The sequence below is a fragment of the Protopterus annectens genome, chromosome 5.part0 (assembly GCF_019279795.1).
Source record: "Protopterus annectens isolate FY-2018-M chromosome 5.part0, PAN1.0, whole genome shotgun sequence".
Lineage (NCBI taxonomy): Eukaryota > Metazoa > Chordata > Ceratodontiformes > Protopteridae > Protopterus > Protopterus annectens.
In genome coordinates, this window is record NC_056735.1 from 1352882320 (window position 1) to 1352905526 (window position 23207).

General features: G+C 44.4%; 1 protein-coding gene across 1 annotated transcript in view; it reads left to right on the forward strand.

Annotated features, from left to right (window-relative positions):
• PCF11 (PCF11 cleavage and polyadenylation factor subunit) overlaps positions 1 to 23207 on the forward strand; it is a 587359-nt gene that overhangs the window by 211512 nt on the left and 352640 nt on the right. The gene's annotated exons all lie outside the window — the stretch shown is intronic.

Below are 23207 nucleotides of genomic sequence, written 5' to 3' on the forward strand. Positions count from 1 at the left end.
TCTTCACCTGAACCCTTAGATCGCAAATCACTTCAGGATCTGGTACATAACTCTCAACAGGTTAGCAACCATTTTTTGCAGTGTGGTTATGATTCATTGGAAGCTTCATGTAGGTCAGCAATGACAGGTGCAGTCATACGTAGGCATGCTTGGCTGAAGGAACAATCTCTGCCAGACCATGTTAAAGCAAAGCTTCTGGATGCTCCACTGGAAAAGCAAAAGTTATTTGGCTCCACTGCTCAGGAGGTCTTAAAGAAATTTGAAGAAAAGGCAAAATCTGTACAAACAGTCAAAGATTTTATGCAAGTCCAGCCACCAAGATTCAGCAGAAATTGGCCTTCCAAGAACTGGTCCTTTCCAGACACAGACAGATTTCAGAGAGGCAAGAACAGGCATGCCGGAGGTAGAGGGCAAGCTTAGAGGCTCCTACAGAGGACGTCAATGGCAGCCTCCCAACCAGAGAGGTAGTGCAGGGCCTACAACTGCTGCACAAGGACAGACTCAATGACTTTACCTTGACTCCGCCAACCAGGGCTCAATTGGAAGCACCTTTGGGCGGAAGGCTTTCCTTATTTTCAGAAAATTGGCACATTATTACAAGGGACAAATGGACACTACAAATAGACAAAGGATACAGGTTCCATTTCCACACATTACCGAAAAGAAAAGGCATGCCAGACCTGCCACCAAATCAAAGGGCAGAGGCTTTGAAGCAAATCTCCAACTTAATGAAAATGAAAGCAATAGAAAAGGTTCCTCTCGCAGAACAAGGCCAAGGATTTTATTCCAGACTCTTCCTTGTTCCAAGAAAAGAAAAGCAATGGAGGCCTATTCTCGACTTGTCCGCACTAAATACTTATCCCATTGTGCCAAAATTCAAAATGCTGACTCTACAGCAACTCCTTCCCATGCTGGGCAAGGGGTCTTGGCTGGTAACTCTGGACCTCAAGGAGGCATACCTGCATGTCCCTATCAGACAAAGCTGCAGAAGACACCTCAGATTTCTTGCAGGTTCAGAGCGTTAACAATTCTCAGCATTGCCCTTTGGCTTATCTACTGCGCCCAGAATATTCACGAAATGCCTGGCATCAGTAATTGCACACTGCAGACTTCAGGGGATGCAAATATACCGGTATCTGGACGACTGCCTTATAGAAGCGGACAGCCAACAAATTTTGGTAAAACATTTGAATTATGCCATCTGTCTTCTTCAGGCCTTGGGATATACAGTCAACATTCACAAGTCAAGACTGGTACCATCCCAAAGAATAACTTTTCTGGGTGCGGATCTAGACACAACCACCCAAATGGCTTTCCTCACGGAAGAAAAACAAAACCAACTACCGGATTACTTCAAAAACCTGTCAAGACAAACTCAGCTGACTGCAAGGAAAATCCTGCAGGCCCTGGGTTACATGGCTTCTTGCATTCTTCTGATTCCTCAAGCAAGGCTATATATGAGGAAACTCCAATGGTACCTAAGGAATTTATGGACTCAGCACAGTCATAGCTTGGAAACTTTGATACCACTCATCCCATGCCTTCAAAGGGAATTTCTGTGTCACAGGGGTTTGCCCTTCAGCAAACCAATAGCCAGCCAAACCATTACAACGGACGCTTCAAACCACGGATGGGGAGCGCACATGGAAGGAAGATGCATTCAAGGTCTATGGTCACAAAAACAGCTACGCATGCACATAAACCAAAAGGAAATGCTGGCAGTGATACATGCAGTCGAGGCCTTCAAGTTATTTCTACAGCAAGGCCACCTGCTAATAAGGACCGACAACACTACAGTTATGTGGTACATAAGCAAGGAGGCACCCATTCCTACCCTCTTTGCAGACTGGCAATGAATCTATGGGAACTTTCCCTGACTCTCAATATACAGCTGCAATCCCAGTTTGTACCAGGAAAGGACAATATACTGGTGGACAGCTTAAGCAGGAACATCATGGATGCACACGAATGGGTGCTGCACCCAGACATCTTCCATCAGATAACACAATCATGAGGGAGACCGGACATAGACCTCTTTGCCTCCCCACACAATCATCAGCTGGACAAATTCTGCACAAGGACATACCACCCACAAGCATGGAAAGTGGACGCCCTCTCTTTCAGCTGGAGAGCTCTAACAGTGTATGCATTCCCATCTCTTCCATTAATGACCAAGGTGTTACTGAAGATCAGGGCAGAGCAGAGCAGCCAAGAGTGATTCTGATAGCTCCGGACTGGCCAAGACAGCACTGGTACCCATTGCTAAAGAGCATGTCATGGACAAAACCATGGCTTCTGCCACAATGGCCGCTTCTCCTGACACGGCACAATTACAAAACTCTGCATTCCAACCTGAAAACATTACAGCTAGCTGCCTGGAAAATACCTTGACTCATCACCAGGATAAGCTATCCAAGAAAGTGAAGGATATCATCATGGAAGCTCGCAGGCCTTCCACAAGAAAGGCATACTCAGCAAAATGGAAAAGGTTTCACACCTGGAGCACCTCAAAGGGCCTAGATTTAACAGTTATGAACATGGCGCATATCCTGGAATATTTAGCAGAAATGCTCCACAATGGCCTGTCTTACTCTTCCATTAAAATTCATGCTTCAGCAATTTCAGCAGAGTACAATACTGATCCACCTGTCTTCTCTCATCCTCTGCTAAGTCAGTTTCTAAGAGGAATTAAAAACATCAATCCTCCAAGGAAACCACCACTGCCTACTTGGGACCTTAACTTCGTGTTGGAAAAACTAACTCTGCCTCCCTTTGAACCAGCAGCATCTGCAGAACTACAATTCCTCTCTTGGAAGACTGCCTTCCTTCTGGCCATAACCTCAGCAAGAAGAGTATCTGAGTTGCAGGCCCTCATGGCAGTACAGCCATTTCTTATTTTTTATCAAGACAGAGTCTCATTGAGAACCAATTCTTCATTTATGCCAAAGGTGGTATCTAGGGTCTCATTAAACCAAGCTATTCACCTGCCTACCTTCTTTCTAAATCCACAAAACAAAGGGGAAAAGCTTCTGCACACCCTGGACAGTTGCGCTATTACTTGGACAGAACTAAAAATTACAGAAAAACTGACCAGTTGTTTGTAGCATATGCTGCTGGTGCACAAGGAAAAGCAATTTCAAAACAGACAATTTCAAAATGGATAGGGAATTGCATTCGTTTCTGTTACTCCTTTCATGGAAAAACTGTGCCAGCTAACATTAGACCTCATTCGACCAGAGCCACAGCCACCTCCACAGCCTTTTTAAGAGGGGTGGCTACCAAGGACATTTTAGAAGCTGCTACATGGAGCTCCGTGCATACATTTTCCAAGCATTACAACTTACCTTTATATTCCAGATCCAGAGCAGGCTTTGCTACGGCAATCCTGCAGGGCATTTTAGCTACACCATCCTTTACATAGATCCTCCACCCCCAGATTGGCTATGGTATTCTACCCATATGTGATGATTGCAGATGCATCCTTGAAGGACATAGTACAGTTTTGTACCTACCATAAATGTAGATGTCAGATAGGTATGCATCTGCAGTCAGGTTTACCCTCTCTCCTTCCCCTCTGTGGTATTTCTTGGGTACATTCCCCTCGCATAGCTAGCTGGGGTTATCTATTATGGTGTATTTGTTTTTATATATGCATATATTTTTGTGCATGTTTGGAATTTATTGCATTTCTCCAAATTTAGCCTTCCTTAGAGGGCACCTGGCATCTGGGGCAAGAAAAACTGAGGAAGATGGCATCGGCTGACGCTTTTATACCCCAGGCGCTCTGACGTCGGGGAAGGGGCGACATCAGCCGACGCCGGACCCAGACTTTGGAATCCGGCCGACCGAAGGGCTGCCTGAGGCAGGACAACCCATATGTGATGACTGCAGATGCATACCTATCGGACATCTACATTTATGGTAGGTGCAAAACTGTACTTTCAGCCTCCTCGTTTTAGCAGAAATTGGCCAACAAAAAATTGGTCTTTTCCAGTCACAGACCTCAAAGGGGCAGATACAGACATCCAAGAGGTAGAGGTCAAGCACAAGGTCCTTACCGGCCTCAACAATGGGGTACACCAGGCCAGAAAGAAGGGGAAGACAGGCCACAACCTTATAAAGAACAGCCTCAATGACTTCCCAATACAGCTGCCAAACAGCTCTCTCTTGGCAACCCCCTTAGGAGGAAAACTGGCGTTTTTCTGTCACAGTTGGCATTACATCACCAAAGACAAATGGGTTCTCAACATTGTATCTCAAGGTTACAGGTTCCACTTTCACACTCTGCCAAGGTTAAAAGGAATGCCAAATCTGCCACCAAATCAATGGGCAGAGGCTCAAAAACAAATTACAGCACTCATGGACATGAGAACTATTCAAAAGGTACCACCACAGGAGCAAGGACAAGGATTTTACTCAAGACTCTTTCTGGTTCCCAGAAAGGACAAAGCCTGGAGACCCATTCTGGATCTTTCTTCTCTAAACACTTACCTGGATGTTCCAAAATTCAAAATGTTGACACTACAGCAGCTTCTTCCCATGCTGGGCAAGAAAGCTTGGCTCGTGACTTTGGACCTCAAGGAGGCATACCTGCATGTCCCTATCAGACAAAACTGCAGAAGGTACCTCCACGATTTCTAGCTGGTTCAATGCACTATCAGTTCTCTGCACTGCCCTTTGGCTTATCTACTGCGCCCAGGGTCTTCACAAAGTGCCTGGCACCAGTATTTGCATTTGGCAGGCAAAAAGGAATTCAAATTTATCCATACCTGGACTACTGCCTGATTCAAGCAGAGAGCAAGGACATTCTTCTAAAGAATCTGGCGTTCGTAAAAAAGATTTTAAGTTGCCTGGGGTGCACAGTAAACGAAAAGAAATCAAAACTAGTGCCCTCACAACAGATAATATTCCTGGGTGCCAGCTTGAACACAATGGCCCAGATGGCTTATCTCACACCAGACAAGCAAGGACAACTGACTCCATACTTTCAATTGATGGCAACAAAAAAACAACTCCCTGCAAGAAAAATTCTGCAGGCCTTGGGCTACATGGCATCTTCCATACTACTAATTCCATATGCCAGACTGCATATTAGGAAACTACAGTGGTACCTAAAGAGTGTATGGTCTCAACACTGTCAAAGTTTGGAAACAGTTATACCACTTATTCCTTGCCTTCAACAGGAATTTTGATGGTGGGCTCAAGCTTGTCACCTCAAGAAGGGACAGCCTTTTACTCAACCCACAGCCAGGCAAACACTGACAACAGATGCATCGGATTACGCCTGGGGAGCACACATGGCAGGAAAATGTATTCAGGGCGATTGGCCCACAGAGCAAAGGCATCTACACATCAATCAAAAAGAAATGCTAACTGTACAAAATGCACTTATAGCTTTCAAGGACCTGCTGCATCCAGGACAACTACTACTAAAGACAGACAGCACCACAGTTATGTGGTACATAAACAAGCAGGGGAGCACACACTCCTACCCCCTCTGCAGACAAACCATGACCCTGTGGAACACAGCTATAGACTACCAAGTTCATCTGCAAGCACAATTCCTGCCAGGAGAGAGAAACACACTAGCAGACGACCTAAGCAAGAAACATCATGGATCCCCACGAATGGGAATTAAATCCACAAATATTCAGAATAACACACAAATGGTGGAGCCCGGACATAGATCTGTTTGCATCCCCAATGAACTGCCAGCTGCATAAATTCTGCACAAGGATTTGCCATCCACAAGCATAGAAAGTGGATGCCCTCTCAGCTGGAAAAACCTGCAAGTATACGCTTTCCCTCCTTTACCTCTCCTTCCAAAGGTACTCATAAAAGCTAGGCAAGAAGAGCCAAAGATGATTCTGATTGCGCCAGACTGGCCACACCAGCACTGGTACCCAAACTTAAAGAACTTAGCACAAGGACCACCCTGGATTTTGCCTCATATCCCACATTTGCTGACACAGCACAACAATAAAAACAAAAAAATATCCTTGTTTTCCCGCCTCTCCTCGACTAGTTTAGACCAGTATACAGGCTTTGCTGTATTCTAGACTGTGGTGTAGTTCCTGTGGTGTCCATTGCCTTACTTGGATAGAAGGAAGTTTCTTTGCTCACCAGTGGGAGTGTGGAGCCTTGAGCAGCCTATCTGTCCCTGAAGGAGTGACCTCCGCACAAGAGCTTGTAGTAATTGGTTATTTTGGACCATTTCTAGCTCTTTTGAAGTTCCCGGTTTAAAATCCGCGTTTGCACGGCTTTGCGCGGTTGTGCGCATAGCGCAGCCCCGGTTAAACTTTTTCTGGCTCTGCCAAGTCTACTCTTCAAATTTTCCCTTAAGAAAGCTCTACTCTTATAATAATCTAGTATAATCGCTTTATTATAAGCCTAGCACTTGTTCTCAAAACCTCTCTTCTAAGTAAGCACTCGCTAACTAAAGTAAGCACTGCATCCACCTACCTTCCCTGTGAGTACCCACATCCCTTAAAGGCACAGCACTCCCTTATAATATTCTAGCATGTCGAGTGGTAGATTGCTGGCATCCTCTCCGGTTCAGCTGGTTAATCTGACAATCTTGAGACAATGCTACAATTGTCTCATGTACACAGACAACCCTCTCCTCCTCCCAACAAACACAAATACATGAGAGATGCAACTATATAGCCAAACTGGAAGCTGAACTCTCTCAACTCGGGACTGGCAAGACCAGACAGGAGGAGAAGGTAACCACACACCAAACCCAGTCCCACATAGACCTACCACAACTGCAAATCAAACGCATAAAAACACCAAGACATACTCGGAGGCTCTAACAAAAAACTTACCAAAATAACAGGGGCTCCCAAAGCAGACACCCAAAAATCCACCACCTCAAAACATAACACATGCATCACATACTTCAATAAATCAGTGTGTCAGACAATCACAGCCCTTAAGGCCAAACACCATGCCTGATACACTAGTAATAGGTGACTCTATAGTTAGACACACTGACGTTCCGCTTACCAGGCTGAGCAAGGAGAGGGTAACGGTGAGCTGCTTATTGGGAGCTAGGATCCGCCACATAACACACGCACTCAGGTCACTCCAAAGCAAGTACAAATATGACTCCGTCATTGTCCATGCCGGTGTGATTGACCTAAGACGTACCTCCCTGGATTACATGAAAAGAGACATGGAGGAGCTCTCTGATTATGTAGGCCAGGCTGGTATGACCCTGACCCTGAGCAGCATCTTGCCCTCACCAAGAGTGATGCCACAATACAAAGACAAGATGACCAGCTTTAATAATTGGCTCAAATACTGGTGTCTTTGTAGGGGGAGCCAATGTCGGTCTGCTTGGGATGACATGCTGGACAAGCCACGCTGCTTCGCAAGGGACGGCTTGCATCTGTCACCCCTGGGCTTCCGGATATTGGCAAAGGCTCTTGCCTCCCCCATAGTGCCTTTTTTAGGCAAGGCTCAACAGACAAACCCACCTCCTTAGAAAACAAAAATGGAAAAAAATTAAGGGTAATGCTGCTCAACGCCAGAAGTCTAAATCTCAAGATGCAGGCTCTTGAAGCACTCCTCAGTATGGAGGACATCGATGTCTGTGCAGTAACTGAAACCTGGTTCAAGGCTCCTGAGAGAACCCCAGCGCTACCAGGCTATACCTCGTATCATGCTTTTCGGCCCCAAAACTCTGGGCAAACCCAAAAGGGAGGGGAGTGCCCATATTCATCAAGGACACCCACACCTCCAGGTTAGTGGCAACACATGAAGCATCAGAGACCATCCAGGTGCAACTAACCATATGCAAAACTGCTATACAACTGGTAGCATGTTACAGACCACCCTCCCAATCTCAGGAACCCCACTCAGCCTTCCTGAAGACATTGGAGGATATGAATGTCTCACCAAACACCATCATATTGGGAGACTTCGACTACCCTAACATAGACTGGGTGCATTATTCTAGCCCTAATACCCTAGCCCAAAGGTTCCTGGAATTCATAAAATCAAACGCAATGGAACAGCTAGTCACCTCTCCTACAAGGGGAGATAATATACTAGACCTGATCATCACAAACATGGAGACAAAGTGCTCCACACCAGAAGTATACACTTCACTAGTGAGATCTGACCACAAACTAATCACCCTGGATATACATATCCCACCTCCACCCCCAACACAAAAGACTACAGTGAAAAACTTCTCAAAAGCCGACTTTACACTTCTTAAAACAGAGATGGTATCCTTTAAGCCCACTGGGACAGTGGAAACCACATCCCACAATGCAGAATCCTTCACAAATGCTTTCTACGGACATCTCCAAGAATGCATGGATCATGCAATCCCAAATAAAACCAAGACCCTCTCCACCAAGGGCAGGCGTCCTGTCTGGTGGACCCCAGCCATAAACAAATTGTATAACAAAAGAAGGAAGCTACTGCACGACCGAGCAAAATCCCATAAAGAGAAGGCATCTCTGATCAGCACTAGTAGAAAGCTACGTTCTCTCATAAAAACATCCAAGGCCAACTTTGAGAGAAAAATCGCTACGGACACTAAAGATAACCACAAGGCCTTCTTCAGCTATGTTAGAAACCTGGGCGGAAACCCTCAGATATGTTCAGAGTTGGTTCACAATGACAAAAAATACACTGAACCCACATATTGCCAACATTCTGGCAGACAGGTTCAGTGCAAATTTCTCTCCTCCCTCCCCCCCAAAAGAAGAAATACTTATCCCAGCTGAATGTAACCTCCCTGTCATCTCAGATGTCCAGGTGAGAATCGCCCTCAGCAAAGCTAAAAACACAGCATCAATGGGACCCGACGGTATCCCGGGTTGCGTGCTACGTGAACTCCAAGAGGAGCTAAACCGGCACATAAAAATGCTATTTAACCTTAGCCTTACTACAGGATATGTACCTGAAAACTGGCATACAGCAACAGTAGGTCCCACTCCACAAAGGAGGCACCTCTACTGACCCTGGTAACTACCGCCCCATAAGCTTAACCAGCCTGGTCTGCAAAGCTATGGAAAGAATCATTATGGAACTAATAAACAGAGACATTGGAGACTTACAGACACTTGATCCCACCCAGTTCGGCTTTGTAAAAGGCAGATCCTGCCTTTTAAACCTGGTTGACTTTTTCAAAACGGTCACTAGAGCCATTGACGAGGGCAAAGCAGTCCATACAGCCTACCTGGACTTGGCTACCCCACTCTGGCATCATGGACAAGCTCAACAGCTTAAATGTAAATCCATATGTCACAAGATGGGTGGCAAACTGACTAAAGGATAGAACCCATAAAGTCAAAATCGCTGGAGCCATGTCAGACTCAAAGCCAGTGACAAGTGGTGTCCCACAGGGCTCTGTCCTGGGACCCCTCTTGTTCGGCATTTATTTCTCAGATGTGAAAGCAAACATGGGAGGGTTGTGGCTGACAAAGTTCGCAGATGACTGCAAACTAGGCGCCATAGTCGATACACCAGCTGACACATCCTACAGAAAGGCCTCACTGAAACAGACAACTGGTGCCGGAGTCATGGCCTTAAACTAAATGCCAAAAAATGTATAGTCATCCCCTTTGGGAAAAACAAAGTGCCCACAAATTATCACATAGGCGGTAACCCACTGAGTATGGAAAAAGTAATCAGAGATCTGGGGACCCAAGTCTATAGTGACCTCTCATTTGACACCCACGTTGCCAAAGTGGTTAGAAAGACTTTCTACCTTGCCCACCTTATGAAGGGATTCACGTCCAGATCAAAGGAGGTCATTGTGCCCCTGTACTCCTCCCTGATCAGGCCCATGATTGAGTACAATGCCCCATTTGGTATGTACCTCACCCGGCACTTGCAACAGCTAGAGACCCCAAAAGTACCTCACCAAGAGGATCAAGGGTCTCCAACATATGTCATATGCTGCCAGACTAAAGAAACTCCAACTCTATTCAGTAGCATACCGCCTACTCAGAGGTGATCTGTGCCTGACGTACAAGGCCATGTCCAATCAGGAATCGATGGACATGCTCCACCTCAAAAAATCCAAATCCATCAGAACCATGAGAGCTAAAGATTTGAACCTCAGCACAAATATGAATAGGACATGCTGGAGGGACAGATTCATAACTCAGAGGCTTCCCATACTCTGGAACAGAATCCCAGTTCATGTTAGGCAGAGCCCCTCACTGACTCTCTTCAAGAGAAATCTTGACGAGTGGATGGGAGATCGTAGGTTTACCCCCAGGGGTCATCTCTGTGTCACTACTAGACAGAGGCACAGTTAAACTAATTCTATTATGTAAGGGGGTCATCACTGTGTCACTACTAGACAGAGGCACAGTATTATAAATCTATTCTGTACACTTTGTACCTTTACATGGGGTGGCGAAAGCCACATCACTTATGGCTAGGCTTATAAATGCTCCAGGGCAGATAGCCTAATACCAAACTATGAAACTTCACAGCCAGCTAAAGACCTTAAACCTAGCTGCATGGAAAATTCCTTAGTCAAGCAAGCAATGCCTCTCTCCAAAGCTGTTATGGATGTCATTCTGGAGGCCAGAAGGCCTAGCACCAGGAAAGTCTACTCTGATAAATGGAAGAGATTCTGCACCTGGAACCAGGCGCACAGCCTTGACCCTCTTGTCCCAAACATTCCTCAGATACTTCAATGTTTAACTGAGATGCTGGACAAGGGCCTCTCCTCCCCATCCATCAAGATCCACGCCTCAGCCATTTCTGCTCATTACAGCACGGATCCACCAATTTTTTCTAATCCTTTGCTCAAACAGTACCTGAGAGGGGCTAAAAACATAAGACCGCCCCATAGAGTACCTACCCCAACTTGGGACCTCAACTTTGTTTTGGCAAAATTAACTTTACCTCATTTTGAGCCAGCTAACACAGCAGAATTAAAATACATCTCTTGGGAAAACTGCTCTACTACTGGCAATAACATCAGCACGAAGAGTTTCAGAATTACAGGCACTAATGGTAGTGGAACCTTTCCTCATTTTCCACCAGGACAGGGTGTCTAAGAACTAACCCTATGTTTATGCCAAAGGTGGTATCAAGTGTGGCTCTAAACCAAACTATTCACTTGCCAACTTTCTGTCCAAAACCACAGAACAAAGGGGAGAGAGTACTACATTCTTTGGACATTCACAGGCAGTTACACTTCTACTTGGACAAAAACCAAAACTTTCAGAAAATCTGAGCAATTATTGGTAGCATATGCTGCAGGAGCACAGGGAAAAGCCATTTAAAAAAAATCTATTGCATGCGTTTTTGCTATACTCACCATGGAAAAACCTGTACCTAGCAGCATTAGATCTCACTCCACCAGAGCAACAGCCACTTCAACTGCCTACCTCAGAGGAGTACCTACCAAGGATATTTTGGAAGCAGCAACATGGAGTTCTGTGCATACCTTCACCAAGCATTACAATTTGCCTTTATACTCCAAATCCAGAGCTAGCTTTGCCACTGCTGTGCTGCAGGGCCTTATAGCCACCCCTAATGCCTTATAGAACCAGCCTCACTACCTCAGCTTTGGGATTCCACCCAAGTGTAATGACTGCAGCAGTGTAACACGATGAACATAGTACAGTTTTGTACCTACCATAAATGTAGATGTTCGAGTGTAAACACTGCTGCAGTCCAGGTTACCCTCCCTCCTTCCCCTCTTACTTGCTGATACGTACCTATGCCTTCTACCCTTTACCTATGGGGAGTATTTGCTGGGAAGTGAAAGTTGTTTGCTTTTCTTATGTATGTTTTATTAGCAATTTGAATTGCCTACCTATTTGGGTCACCTCACATCTGGGGCAAGAAAAACTGAAGGAAATGGTGTCTGCTGCATCTTGTATACCCCTGTCGCACTGACGTGAGGGAGGAGGCGACAGCAACCAACGCCGGACCAAGACTGAAACTCAGACCGACTGGGGAACCGCCTGACGGCAGGATAACCCAAAGTGTAATGACTGCAGCAGTGTTTACACTCTAACATCTACATTTATGGTAGGTACAAAACTGTACTTTATCCCCTTTGAGAAATACCATGTAGCCATGTATTACCACATAGGTGGCAGAACCCTAAACACCGAAGGTGTGACGAGAGATTTAGGGACACAGGTGGACAGTGGTCTCACATTCGATAACCACATCGCCACAACAGTCAGGAAGTCCTATGTGGCACACTTCATCAATAATGGCTTTTCATCCAGATAAAATGAGGTCATTGTCCCACTGTACTTCACCCCTCATTAGATCCATTATAGAGTACAATGCCCCGTTTGGTATGTACCTCACAAGACATCTGCAGCAGCTGGAGGGGCAGCAGAAATACTTCCCTAAGAAGAATCACAGGACTAAAGCAGATGCCCTATGCTGACCGTCTAAAAAAAAAAAAAAAAAACTCCAGCTATACTCTGGCATATTTCGTCTACTCAGAGGTGATCTCTGCTCAACATAAAAGGCCATGTCAAACCCTGAGCTGTTGGACATGCTCCACTTAAAGAAATCCTGATCCCTCATAGCCGCACACTCCAGGGATCTAAACCTTGTCATCACAATGAATAAAACATGCTGGAGGGATAGGTTTCTGACCCAGAGACTCACCATACTCTGTAATAGACTTCTAATACATGTCAAGCAGAGTGCCTCCTTGGCCCTCTTCAGAATGAATCTTGACTATTGGATGAGAGATGGGAAATTCATCCTGGGGATCACGTCAGTCACCCTGCTAGACAGGGGGTCCAGGGAAGTAAATATTGTGTAAAGAAATATCCTGGGAATTGTTATGGCTAGGCTTGTTTAGGCCCTAGGGCCGATAGCTAGTACCAACTTATGAACCTAGGAAGGAAGGTCCTTGGAGACCCATCCTAGACCTCTCCTTCCTACCTCGACTTTCTCATAATTCCCTCATTCAAAATGCTTACCCTGCAAACTGTATTTCCTGTTATCCTCCCTCAAGCATTCCTAGCCTCAGTAGATATCAAGAATGTTTACGTCCATATATGGTCTGTGCGTCTCCGTCTCTGTGCGTCTCCGTCTCTGTGCGTCTCCGTCTCTGTGCGTCTCCGTCTCTGTGCGTCTCCGTCTCTGTGCGTCTCCGTCTCTGTGCGTCTCCGTCTCTGTGCGTCTCTGTGTCTCTCTGTGTGTAATTTTTTTCATTCTAGATCCATGACATTCTTGTGCTTCTGTATGGTATCCTCACACTATCGGTTCTCAGCTTTTCCTTTTGTACTCTCTACAGCCCCAAGAATCTCAAAATGCCTAGTACCTATGGTCGCCTTCTGCAGGGACTACAAGGTATCCTAATTTTCCCCTACTTAATCTTTTGGTTCAAGCCAGATCCCAAATGAAATTGAACATAGATCTCCAATTGGCAATTGTCATTCTACAAAGCCTGGGATTCACCATAAATTTCACAAAATCATCTCTGTCCCAATCCCAGGACAATGTCTTTCTGGGGTGCAGATTTCAAACCAAGTGGCATGGTGGTGTCTCATCCACCTACCAAGCCACAGGAGATTTCTCCGCTCCTTGCAGAGATTCTCCCCCTCGATCTACTTTCTGCAAGATGGTCCCTGAGAATTTTGGGTTTGATGGCATCCACCCAACCCTATGCTTCATCATGCAAGGCAGCACATGAAATTCCAGTGGTTCCTAATGTCATTGTCGTCTCAACATGCCCACGCTCTGGAATACCAAATCCTTCTGCTACCCCGTCTCAAGAAGACGCTCCAGTGGTGGATAACACAGCTGTCTCTAAACCCAGGCCTCCCCGTTCACCCAATGCCACCAACTCTGGTCTTTGTACATGGTTGCATCGGACACAGGCTGGGGAGCAGCAGTGGACCACCACACACTACAAGGAGACTGGGCACCTTCCCTGGGATCACGTAAACATCAAGGAAATTGGCACTAATCCTCACCCTTCAGACCTTCCAACCCCCACTCAGACCAGGGAAGCTACTTATACACACAGACAATATGACAGTCTTGTGGTATATCAACAAACTGGGTGGGATAAGAGCCTGTCTGCTGTGCAGACTAGCTGTACAGGCCTAGGATCTAGCACGCTTTACTAGATATCTCCTTACAGGCAGTCTACATCCCTTCCAGTCAGAATGGCAGACACTCTACCAGGCTATTCATCTTCCCACCTTTTTTCCCACTCCCCAGAACAGCAGTTAGAGGATCCTTCACATCCTTGATGTACACAGACCACTCTGGTTTTACTTACACAAGACTTAACCGTTTAGGAAATCGGACCAAGTGTTTGTCCTTTCACCCCAGGGCTGTGGTACTGCCTGCGTCCAAGCAGACCATCTCCAGTTAGATTTCCAGTTATATTGCCTTTTGCTATTCTCACCATGGCAGTTTGTCAGGCTCCGTTAAATATCACTGCACAAGGGTAGTGTCTACAGGGGCTTTCCTCAGAGTTGGACACCAACTCCATCTTAGAAGCAGCTACTTGGACATCTGTCAATACCTTCACCAGACATTATAAGCTAGATTCCATTTCCAGATCCAGGGCTGATGATCTTCGAGTTTCACTTTTGCAGTAATATCTGCGTGCAGGAAGCTCTCAGTCGGCCCGAATACCAGAGACTTGGGATTTCTGCGTCAGATGCTGTCGCGCCTCTTCCATGACGTTGGGTCTATAAAACAGGCAGCCAACGCCATTACATAAGCTTTTCTTGCCGTGCGGGAGCCCGAAGCAGAAATAGTTCGCAAGTGCCGGTCGGCCACTACCTGAAATTTTCGTTTTTCGAGTTTCAAACCCGAAGTCTTTTAAAGCTAAATACCCGATTGGGGATCCTTTTTTCTTGCTCTAACCGATGTCAGAAAAAGTTAACAATTGTCTTGCCTGTGGAAAGCGGATACCTCACAGAGATTTTCATTCTTACTGCGTCACCTGTTTAGGCCCAGACCACGACGTTCCTCACTGTCGGTTTGTCTCTTGTTCAATGCCCGAACTATTCGTCGTCGAGCTATCTTTGTCGCTAAATTATTTTGCTCTTGTTCTCCGTATTCCGAAATAGCATTGATACACCATCCGACTACCGATCTTCTGAAAAAACATAAGGATAAAGACAGACTACTTAGGTCCAAAACTGCCAACGACGCTTCCATTAAGCTAGTCGCCAGTCTGCCGGTACTCAGGCGCTTTCGCAGCCCCTGATAACAGCTTCTACAGATTTGCAGGCTTTTACTGACACCCATTTGGAGTCTTGTATGATGCCGCAAGATGCTTCTTTGATTATGGAACCTGCGGATGTCTCTACCTTGGATGAGTCCGGAGCCGCTGTGCAGGCACCGGCTTCTGAGGGTGTATTCAGACCTTCCGATGTTCGCATTAAACAGACTACTTTGTTTCTGACTAAAACAACCGAGTTTCTCAGGCCCAGAGTTTGCACTATGCCTACGAAAACAACGACCAAAGCGCATTCTCAAGCTCCATGCCACAGAACCAAATGCTTAGAATGGCTGAAGACCTTATTACTTTAATTAGGGGAAGTCAGCCTTCCCCCTCTAAAAAACAAAGAATAGGTTTCCCTTCTGATTCTACAGACCATGAGTCCGATGACTCTGACCCTGACCCATCTTATTACCAGGATATAGCCTTATCTACCTATGAGGATTCAGATGCAGAGGATTCCATACCCTCTGCCTCCCCTCCAGAGGACTTTTCTTTCGGTGAATCCTTGCATACCCTAAGAGAGCATTTCCACTGGGAATGCCAGGGCTACCCACAGTCCAAAAAGACACTCAGAATTTTTAGACTTGCCTCAGCACAGGCCTCTAGCTATACCCCCTGTCCTGGATATTGTAGATGTCTTTATGAAATCCAGTCTTACCCCTGATACTGTACCACCAGCTCCTAGAAAGCTTGACCGGTACACTACAGTGTGTACCTGACTCTCTCAAATTTGTCTCTAAAAATCCCACTGCAGCTCCAGAGACAATTTCCCAGGGACCTAAAGGTATTCAGGTTACTACAGCCAAAAACCCTACCCCTTCGGACAGGGATTCTAGGGCTTTAGACAGATGGGGGTAAGAAGGTATATACCTCTACAACTCTTGCCATTAGGGCTTTAAATTTCCAGTTTCACATGTTGAAGTACCAGCAGCATATTATGGAACTAATTAAACAAAAAATGTTGTTGATTCCTGATTGTGCAGAAAGTTAATGCATTCTGCAAACCAAGTTGGTAAACATACTTTGCAGTGTGGTTTTGATGCATTAAAAGCATCTTGCAGGGCTGCTGTCACTAGGTCTGTTCTGAGAAGGCATGTTTTGCTGAAGGAACAAATCTTGCCAGACCATGTCAAAGCAAAATTACTGAATGCTCCATTAAACCATGAATGTTTGGCACAAAAGCAGAAGTTGTTCTTAAAAAAAAAAGCTATATCTATGCAAACTCTTAAAGATTTCTTACAGGTACAGCCACCTAGATTCAGTAGGCATTGGCCTCCTAAAAGCTGGTCCTTTCCAGTCCCTCCCAGACCTTCAGTCCAAACCCAGGGGCAACAGACCACAAAGACTACAGTCTCAGGGTATGCACAGATTTAAACAATGGAGTGCTCCCACCTCAAAAAACAGGGATTGGTAAGCCACTCCCATATGGAAAAAGTTCACAATGACTTGTCTTTCAGCCTTCCCAGCCAGGCCCAATCACTTGCACTCCTAGGAGGGAAACTCGCCCTGCATGTAAAAAACTGGGAGTACATTAACCAGGACCGCTGGGTCTTAAACGTTGTATCCCAGGGATACAGATTCTACTTCCGCTCACTGCCAACCCCAAGCGGGTTGCCGGACCTTCCTCCAAACCAGTGAGCAGAGGCCCAAAAGCAAGTACTTTCTCTACTCTGTATCAGGGCTATTCAACGTGTTCCAACAGAGCAAAGGGGACTGAGTTTCTACTCCAGACTGTGTTCCTGGTGCCCGTAAAAGAGAACTCTTGCAGCCATATCTTCGATCTGTCAATTTGCAACACCTTCCTGGTGGTACCAAAATTTAAAATGCTTACACTCCAGCAGCTGCTTCTTATGCTAGCCAAGGACTCCTGGCTAGTCACCCTAGACTTAAAAGAAGCTTATCTGCACATTCCCATAAGGGAATCTTGCCGGACATATCTACGTTTCAGGGCAGGCCCATTGCACTATCAGTTCTCTGCACTTCCTTTTGACTTATCTATTGCACCCAGGGTATTCACAAAGTGCCTGGCTCCAGCCATTGCATACTGCAGGCAGAGAAATATTCAAATTTACCCATACTTGGATGATTGCCCGATTCAGGCAGACAGTCAGGAATTGCTACTTCAGCACCTGACATTTGTAAAGAGACTCCTAATCTCCCTGGGGTAAACCAACGAAAAAAATCGCATCTGGTACCCAGCCAAAAGATTGTATTCCTGGGTGCAAGCTTGAACACAACTTCTTAGATGGCATTCCCCACTCCAGAACAGCAGGTTTATTTGACATATTACTTCAAAATACTGGCCACCAAAACCCAGTTATTTGCAAGAAAAATACTGCAAGCCCTATTGTTCATGGCCTCATGCGTTCTCCTAATTCCAGTACCAGGAACAAAGGAGGCAGCGGAACACAGCAGTAGAGTTTAAAAATTTAATCCAAAGACGCACAGAGCACGCTTTCGCAGCCAAAGCTGCTTCATCAGACAAACCTCCAAATTGCAGTGTTTTTAAAAGACTGAACAACCAATCAACAAGTAAAATCAATTGAGCTATTAAAAGCACTTAATTCTATAAATACTTGATAATAAAACAGAATAAAAAATATATAAAAATCTATATATATATTGTACAATTCAATATCTATTGTACAAATATACTAGTACAGTTTAAAATAACTAAAATACGTTTAATAAAATAAATTCATATCAAAACTATACGTACTTGGAGCCTATCTAGCTAAGGGCCTATTCACCAATACTGGTTTAATGGAGAGTTTATCATTAAGACCCTTCCCCATATTTGCCTTCATCCTAATGATCTAGTTCATTTCTTTACTTTCTACCTTAGTTCTGTGTGGGCCCCCCCTATTACCCACTCTTAACTGTTTCAACAACCATAAACCTGAAACTGTGCTGTGTACCCATTGACATAATGTGCTTAGAAAGGGCATTAGTTTCAACTTTCCTGGAGATGTCATAAAGATGTTCTCATCTGTCACATAACCTCCGTGTTGTCATCCCAGTATAGAAACAATAGCAGTGTACAATAAGCTAGATAAACTAAATTAATTGTATTACAGTTTGCGTTTGCTCTAAAAAAACATCTTTTTGTGTGTATCTGGATGTTCGAATTCAGCACTGCTGTCAATCAAATGGCAGTAGTTACATCCCCGACAGGGTAATGTACCTACAGAATGTTGTTTCAGTACCAGTATCAAGTTTTGGATAACATAACATTTTTTTTAAGCAACCTCTTGTTCTTGTACATATAGCTTGGAGCCTCTCCTGTTGATTCCACTCTCTCATTAGATGCAAGTATGTTCCAATGCTTGGTATAGATATCCTGTAATAACCTAATATTACTGGCAAAAGTAACTGGTATTCTCAATTTTTTTATTGGTCAAATTACGTTTGCAAAACTGCGTTGGTGTAGAAAAGTAGGGTTTACCCTCATGAGGTCTAGATTCAAGAGCTCGAGCTGTAGTAGAACTAACTTCTTTCTTATTATAACCCCTCTCAAGAAATCTCTGTTCCATGTGTTTCAACTCACATCACTTCAACAGCATTTCTTAGAGGAATCCCTGCCAGGGACAAACTGGAAGCTGCAACCTGGAGTTCTGTACACACCTTCACCAAGCATCACCACTTCCCTGTCTTTTTTCTTATTCCAGAGCTGGATTTGCCGCAGTAGTCTTACAAGGCCTGCTAGCCAGCCCTACTACTACTTGACTGCCTCCAACCATCCTCAGCTTTGGTAATCAACTCAAGTGTGATGACTGCAACAGTGAAACATGAAGAACCATAGTACAGTTGTGTAGACTTACCATAAATGTAGATGTTAGTGTATTCATTGTTGCAGTCCTGGTTACCCTCCCTTCAGCCCCCTGACTTCTCTATGCTTTCTGCCTTTACTCTGTTTGACTATATTTTATGGCTATGGTATTTACTTTTTACTGGAGGTGTTCCACACCATGTAATTGCTTCTTATTTTGGAGGCTCCTGACATCTGGGGAAGAAAAACTGATGTAATGGCGTCAGCTTCCTATTTTATACCCCTGACATCATGGAAGGGCCGACAGCATTCTGACGCAGAAATCCCAAGACTCTGGTATTCAGGCCGAGTGAAGGCTACCTGCAGTCCAATAACCCAAGTGTGATGACTGCAACAGTAAATACACTCTTAACATCAACATATAAGTGTGCACAACTGTACTTTCTCCATATCTTCATAGAAAATTCCTCTGCTACTTCCTTCTCCCTTTCTGCATGAGCTTCTGTACTCTCGTGTGTCAGGAATACTGCAAGAGATTAATAGAAGGACATATACATTGTTATGTAAGAACTTACCATAATGACGTCTTTCTTTTCTCTGTTGCACTGTTAAATTCCTCCCTCCTTCCCCTCACATTTTGCCTTTCTTGGCTACATTGATCCTCTTTCCCCTTTCCCTTAGACTATTTCTCCGACTGGGGCCTCAGTTCTGAGGGTGGTGCGCGCATACGTCACTTTTATGGCAGACATCTGCTAGTGGCCTACGTCAGACAATACTGCGCACCCTAGGTAGTAGAATACTTTAATGTACTGGCCGACTTTGGGTCATTGCCTTGGCAGGCAACTCTTCCCATTATGTCAGGAATACTGCAACAGAGAAGAGAAAGGATATCTGTTATGGTAAGTTCTTTCACAACTAATCTTTCCTCCTCCTTGGGATTTGAACTTTGTTTTGGAAGAACTTAAAATTACTTTCCTTTGAACCAGCAGTTTCGTCTTCCCTTCAATATTGCACTTGGAAGACTGTGCTTCTTTTGGATATCACTTCAGTCAGATGGGTTTCAGAACTTCAGGTCCTTATGGCTGCTTCTCCTTTTACTGTTTTTCACAAGGGCAGGGTTTCCCTGTGCACTAGTCCCTCCCTCCTTCATGCTTGAGATGGTGAATGAGTTGTCCCTTAATCTATTAATTTACCCACATTCTTTTCCAAACCACAATTTGCTAGTGAAAGGATCATGCACACCTTGGATGTGCATGGACAGCTCGGGTTTTATTTGGGTAAAACCAAGTCTGTTAGAAGTCAGACCATCTTTGTTTCCGATCATCCCAGGCTCTGGGTCGACCGGTTTCCAAGCAGACAGTCTTCTCCTAGTTTTCTAAGGCTGTTTCCTTTTGTTATGTGGCTCTTTGGAAAAATCTTGCTTCTCCATTTAAGGCTCATTCCACTAGAGATGTCTCCTCTTCAGGTGCTTTTTTTCAAGGGTCTGGATACTAATTCTGACTTAGAAGCAGCCACTTGGTCTTTTGTCCATACCTTCACAAAACAATAAGTTGGATGATGTATCTAGATCTAGAGCTGGTTTTGCAAGGGCTATTCTTCAGGGGTTTGTGGAGAGTGCTACTGCCACTCCTACCACTCTTCTGCATGAGCTGTGGTGTTCTCCCTCATGTTATGAGTACTGCGACTTATTATAGTTGTGTAAAGTCGTACTGTAGATCTCTTCAATATGTTGCAGTATTCTATCCCTCCCACAATTCCCCCTGATGCTTGCTTGTTTTTGTTTCCGGGATGTGTGTTCTCAGACTGGTGCTCTTCCTGGGCATTCAGTTCTGAGGATGGTGTATGCTGACGTCTGCTTTATACCTGATGTTGGATGGGATCCTATGTGCGATGTCGCACTTTTCCTTACAGTAGACTTTGTATACTGGCTGGACATTCTGGGCACCCTTATGTTCTGAATACTGTAACATATAGAAGAGAAGGACTTCTATAGTTATGGCAAGATGTTACACAAGTATTCTTTACTCTCAACTTTTGCAACATTTTGTTTTTTATACTGGAGTTTTGTTAAAATTAACTCGGTTGAGTTTGCTTTTGACAGTGTAAGTATAATGAATTTGGTAGAGGGTACGATGTAATTTTAATTATTTAATACCAGCGACTAATTGTAGAGGTGGGGATTTAAAAATTGAAGTTTTTTAATGTATGAATTAGTTCTGGTGAAGTCTCATTTAGAGATGAAAGCACTAAAAATCAAGTACTTTGTTTATAAAAATACGTGATCACAAGTGCTTATGATGGATTTCCATGGTGGACTGTTTTTAATCCTGGGTGCTAGGTTACTCAAGGTATTTTATTGGTTATTGTTTATTACCCCAATCTTGGACTGCAATGTTTGTCGTGGTTATGCATGCGTAACTTACTAAAAACCTGTGTTTAAGCTTTTACTTCCAAAAAATAATCAGATGCTGTAAATCTACTTTAATTGCTTTACTTTTAACAGAATAAAAATGGGGGAACCTGTTGCTACCCTTTTTGCAGAATAGTTGTTAGCCGAGCAGCTAATGATTTCAGCGTTTTGTTTTCTCCAGACTACCTATATTCAGTCAGAGCATTAACCTTTTGCAGACAAGCTGATCAGGACCAGAAGAGACCCTCATAAATAAAGTTTCTCCTGGGGGGGGGTCTTCCAGAACTTGATTTTTGGGAACTCTTAGGGTATCTCTGTTTCCACTCGCAGCAAATAGCCAAAGGAATTCTGTTCCAGGTCTCCTTGCTTACAGGTCAGGGAGACTATCTGTTTATTCCACTGTACAGGGAATGTGTATGCTTTTCCACCCTTTTCCCGGATAATCAGGTTTCTTGTAAACGTACAGAAGAACTCAACAGGCATAATTGTGATGACTCCCTTTTTGACTGTGGCAGCAGTGGGTTCTCCCGTCTTTTCCAAATGGCCAAAGGCAATTACCACAAGCTTCAGCACAGATTTAACATAGCCTTACAGGCAAGGGGTTATTTGATAAACCACCAGCTTTCAACAACTTCTAATGACTGCTTGAATGTTAGAATTTTAGTACCTTTAAGGCACATTTTTCTAAGCAAATGCAGCAGGTATTAAAGGAGGCAAAGAAACTTGCTACTAGAAAATCCTGTATAGATAGATGGAAGGGATTTTCTAGTTGGTGCCAAACCAGGACACTAGGAGGCTCAGGCTCCTTGTTTTTGCACTGTTAATGGGAGTTATTTCCTTTGACATTAATTTTCATTTTCTGTCAATTTCTAGACCAGTTCTGCTTTCTGCCCTTAAATATCACCATTTTTTCTATCTTACTAAGTGCAATGGTTTATGAAAGGGGTTTTACATATGTCCATCCTCCGAGAAGGCAGGTGGCTCCTTTGGGAAAACTTGCGCGGTCACCTTTTTTGTCAAAGATGGGGTAGTCCATCCTGCTTGCATAGGTTGTCGCACTGAGCCACTACATACATTTCCCTGTTTCTTCCAGAACTTAAGGGAGAAGAAATTTTGCTCACTCTGGATGTCCATAGGCAACTCAAGATACTATATCTTCTTCTTTTGGCTTTTTCCCGGTTAGGGGTCGCCACAGCGAATCACCATCCGCTCATGATTGGCAGTGGAGTTTTACGGTGTCAAGTTGCCAGCCCAGCACCCAACCTTCCACAGGAGGCACAACTCAAGATACTATATGTTTCTTAGCCATTTCTCCCTTTATTTTACCTTCATAGGAAGCAGTCATTGTCAAAGCTTGATTGTTTGTTTCTATTGGTTTTCCCATGCTGCTGCTTTTTGATATCTTCACCATAATAAAACATTTCCAGACAAAGTCATGTCCCACTTTTCCAGGGCTTTGGCTATTTCATTGACTTTTTGGGAAAATATGGACTTTAGAAACATACTAGAGATACCCGATTGGTCATCTGGTTGGCCAATGTGTGAAAGCAGTTTGGGTCCACAACCCAGACTGTGTGAAAGCACATTATCTCTGTGCCCCATTAGTGAAGGAGCTTCTTGGACCCTCCCCCAGATGAACAGGTGTTTAAGATGAAGGATGAAAAGGGGGTAGATGGTGCAGTATGTGAAACCGCTGTATCAATTTTCTTCCAGATATATAGTGGAAACCACCCTACTAAGAGCTGACTGTTCGCAGTAAAAAAAAAAATAAATTCTTCATGAAGTTTGTCCATTCATTTTCAAGATTTCTTTTCCAG